The sequence below is a fragment of the Petaurus breviceps genome, unplaced genomic scaffold, assembly GCF_028583685.1.
Source record: "Petaurus breviceps papuanus isolate PSGF00001 unplaced genomic scaffold, PetGlider_PUasm1.0 188, whole genome shotgun sequence".
Taxonomy (NCBI): Eukaryota; Metazoa; Chordata; class Mammalia; order Diprotodontia; family Petauridae; genus Petaurus; species Petaurus breviceps.
The window spans coordinates 42,947,426-42,952,056 of record NW_027185804.1 but is presented as its reverse complement, the minus strand read 5'-3'; the positions used below and the strand labels follow the sequence as shown (position 1 = coordinate 42,952,056).

General features: G+C 38.7%; 1 pseudogene; it reads right to left on the bottom strand.

Annotated features, from left to right (window-relative positions):
- Positions 1-2,548: 2,548 nt before the first annotated feature.
- Positions 2,549-3,476, bottom strand: LOC138163649 (putative olfactory receptor 5AK3; annotated as a pseudogene).
- Between the last annotated feature and the right edge of the window lie 1,155 nt (positions 3,477-4,631).

Sequence of the window (4,631 nt, the reverse complement as noted above, 5' to 3'; positions counted from 1 at the left end):
GTTAGAAATATATAAGAATGCCAAGGATTTATGTGGGTTTATTTTATATCCTGCAACTTTGCCAAATTTATTTATTGTCTCAAGTAGTTTTTTACTTGATTCTCTAGGATTCTCTAAGTATTTCATCATATCATCTGCAAAGAGTGATAGCTTAGTCTCTCCTCGCCTAATTTGATTTCTTTGATTTCTTTTTATTCTTTAATTGCTACTGATAATTCTCCTTGCTTTCTAAATTTGCCTGTGACTGAGTTACCCAATCACAATTGATGTCCTCTCAGCAAATTTCAAGGAGCTTAGTTTGAACAAAACCTATGGAACTATGATAGATGATTGAAAACTTCTGGCAAAACCCAATGTTGAATCAGACACTTTCAGATCTTTGGTAGAGATGTCTCCCAACTGAGCTGGACCAGTTTCTGATGTTTGCAACAGCCCTCAACTAATTAATGGATGTGACCTCTGTGATGTTGGCAGTACTTCAAATTCAACATATATTTATCAATCCCCTTCTATATTCAATCTACTGTGTTAGGCACAGGGGACACAAAGTCAACAATGAAAACATCCTTGCCATAGTGGGCTTCTAACCTTCTGGAGGGTATAACACATGGACATACAAGAAAATACAAGGAACTTGGAGAAGTTGGGGATAAATAATAATGGCCATACAAGACCAAAGAAGGTTTCATGGAGGAAAATGTTATTTGCTTTGAGTCCTGAAGGAAGATAGGACTGAGAGGGGAAAGGAATGTTAACTCATGTGAAAAAAAAAATCTCAGGATGGAGATTTGGGACACTCAAATGTTGGGCAGAGGGGATAGATGATCAGATCTCAAAGAAAACTTAAAAAAAAACAGGGTAAACACACAGTGAGAGTATATGGAAAGAGAGGTGACATGAAAGTCAAAGAAGAAGAGAATTTTTAAGAAGGGCTGGTCAACTCTGTGTGTGTGTGTATGTGTGTGTATAGAGGTCAGACATAATGAAGCTCTGCAAAAAAGGAATTGAATTTGGTGTTAAGTTCAGATAATCCCACAGAAAGCAGGTTATGGAGAACATAGGAGTTGAAAGTGAGATTGTGATTCTATAAGAAAGGTGGAAATGCAGTAGATCTGCCAACATTTCAAAGCTGATTATGACATTTGAATGCTAACACCTTAGTACATGTTGTTCTATTTGCAAAAGGGGAAATGATACTAGGAAGATGAAGGGGGGGAAGATCCCCTGAACTTGAAGAATCCCAAGATGGTGGAAACCCATTTTTTAAAGGTATTCAGGGATCAATTTTCAGTATGTCTCCAAGAGAATAAGATATCAAATGGCTGCAATTAATGACAGAGAATATTATTTCTCCAGAAGGGAATAAAAAATAAAGATAATGAATTACCCTGATGCATAGTTACTCATATCTGTAAGATATTCAAGGGGAAGTGTGTGCCACGAACTTGTCTTCTATAAAAAGGGAAAGATCGTGAAAGATTCTTAGATAATGCAACCACAGAAGTAACTTAGTTTCATCATTTAGTTATTAAAATCAAATGAGACATAAAATATGAAGAAAAATGTTTTCTAAATGCGTCCACCATTGTCACTGAGGTTATCTTACATTCTATCTAGATGAAAAAGGGATTCTCTGTAAATTACAAGGCCTTCTGACTGGTCCAGTTCACATAGAAGGATGTGCTGTGGCTCGAGAGAGCACTGGGTTTTGAGTCAGGAAGACTAATATTCAAGAATTCAAATCTGCCCGCAGACACTAACTGTGACTGTGACAAGTCATTTAACCCTGTCTGCCTCAGTCTGTCATCTATAAAATGGGCTGGAGAAGGAAATGATAAACCACTACAGTACCTTGTCAAGGAGAACTAAATGGGGTCATGAAGAGTTGGACATGACTGAAATGATTCAATAACTACTTAAACCTACTTACTAAAATTGATTGATTACTCAAAACAGTTCACCTTAGCAATTCATACAGGAGGAACTAAATGGATGATATAAATGTTTATGGATCAGAAAATGCCACATAGTTGTATTCCAAGACCACAAATTAGCCCACTAACACAAATTACTAATATAGGTACAGTACCTAAAGAGTCAAATGAGCCCAAAACCGAATGGGAGGAATAAAATGATCTGTGTGCATTTGAGAAATTGCCTAGTGCTTTTAATGATCTCAAATTGCCTCTCAGTGAAAAAGATTTTTCTTCTTAATGCAAACATACTCTTAAGAATACTGAGTGATCACAAATCTTGCAACATCAAAATGTCCAAAGGATTGGAGGAACAGGTGACTGAAAGGGCATTGGAGATGTCCATGCAGGGTTCAAGTAGTCTATAGCATATATACTACCCAAGGAGGAGATATATTTTTAAATTTGAACTCTAGTTCTCATATCTCCCACAGCTGATTTGTTATTTAAATGTTGAAGCAATGAGACGGGCTGCTCTCTGAACTGATCCAATATTTAGCTATCTAAGAAAATAAATGAGATGCCCATTGCTTGAATGCTCCTCTGACCTACTCCACTGGAATGTAAGGCCTGATTCATGAAGAATGTTTTACAAGAGCTTTCATGGCTGCTTTTACCTCCTTGTTTCTCAGACTGTAGATCAGGGGGTTCAGCATGGGCATGATGATCCCATAAAACACAGGCCACTTTATCATTCTCTTGTGACTCACTGGAAGAAGGCTGTAAATACATGTAAGAGAGTGTCCCATATAAAATGGTGACAGCAGTCAGGTGGGAGCCACAAGTAGAGAAGGCTTTGTGCCTCCCTTCTGTAGATGGCATCCTCAAGATGGCAGCCAGGATGTAAACATAAGAGAAGAATACAACCAGCAATGTGCTTACCAGGTTAGATCCCCCCAAAATGATGACCAACATAACACTAACATCAATACTAGAACAGGAAAAGGCCAGGATTGGGGGCCCATCACAAAAGAAGTGATTGATGGTGTTGGAATTGCAGAAGGACAGTGTGAAGAGAAAGCCTGCATGTATGGCAGTTTTCAGGGAGCCCACAACATAGCAACTAGTGACCAGCTGGATGCAGGCCCTCTGGGATATGTCTATTGGATAACGGAATGGGTTACAGATGGCCACATAACTATCTACAGCCATGACAGGCAGACGGTAACATTCAATTGTGGCAAATGTGCCATAAACATATAATTGTATCACACACCCTGAGAATGAGATGCATTTATCTGAGACCAGAAAGTTTACTAACATCTTGGGAGTGATGGAAGATGTGTAACAGAGGTCAACAAAAGCCAAGTTTTGGAGAAAAAAATACATGGGAGTGTGAAGGTGGGCATCACACTTGATGAGCAGAATCATACCAACATTGCCCACTAGAGATGTCATGTAGATGAGGAGAAACACAAGAAAGAGGACATACTGCACTTCTTGGCCAACTGCAAACCCCAGTAGAATGAACTCAGTCACTGTGGTGCCATTGCCTTGGATCATGGCTTTCATACCATCTGAAAATGAAGGATACAGAGAGAAGGACCAAGAGATTTAGTGACCTCAAATTAGGAAGGAAATAGAATTTAGTTTAATGTTGGGTCTTATTTTATTGAAATATTTTGTTTTCACATCACCTTTATTTCTCAGTTTATTCCTTCCAATTACCAGACCCAAGGAGCCAATCCTTGTCACCCTAAGACTGATAAAGAGAAAAAAAAAGTGTTCAGCAAATCCAACCAACACACCAAGCCTGTCTGAGATGCTCTGATACATTCTCACACTCTGAGTTATGTTTTCTAAGGTCGTTCCACATGAGGCAGTTTAATGATCTTGGGTTTCCTTGTGTTTTTTTAACCTGACTTTTAAAAACAGCTTCACAAGGAGAGCAGGCTTGTTTTTTTCTCAGCAAAGATGGCCTAGGAGAAATAAGTATCTAGTCTTCCTGGTGCTTCTCTGAAGGGGAAATCCATTGGTGAGCTGTGCAAATCATAACAAATCATAATAGTAACAGATAACATTTCTATTGCACCCTAAAGTTTAGAAGACAACTTACATTTGTTTATTTTGAAATTTAAATCTCACAATTGCCCTGGGATATTGGTGTTACCATTATTTCATTTTACAGAAGAGGAAATTAGGCAGGTATACATTAAGCGTTTTTCCCAAGGTCTCACACAGATATATGAGACAAGATTTAGACTCCAGGTTCAGCCCTATATGCATTACATAGCCTAGCTTCCCCTTCTGATTTTATGTTAAAAAAATCTCAAAGAAATTTAAAACAAACCATCAGTGTTGGTAGTGCTGGTCATCCTGGAGATGCTCTGGTGACATTTTTCCATTGGCTAGAGTAGGAAAAGATGAGTATGGAAGGATATTGAGATCCAGGGAATCATTTGTTGTTAGAGTTGGAAAATGAGCCCAGGGCAGAGCTGGAGGGGTCCTTAGGACAGGCAGTATTAGCTCTGAATAAAGGCATGCTGGATCCTGGAACCTAAGATGATGTGAGACCTGGGAGGAACTTCAAAATGTCAGAACTGAAAGGTATGTTACAGATCATTTAGCCAAGTCTTTTTGTGTGACCACATGAGAAAACAGGGGCCACAGGAGCTTCAATTATTTGTCTAAGGTCACTCTAAACCCAACTCTGAGCCA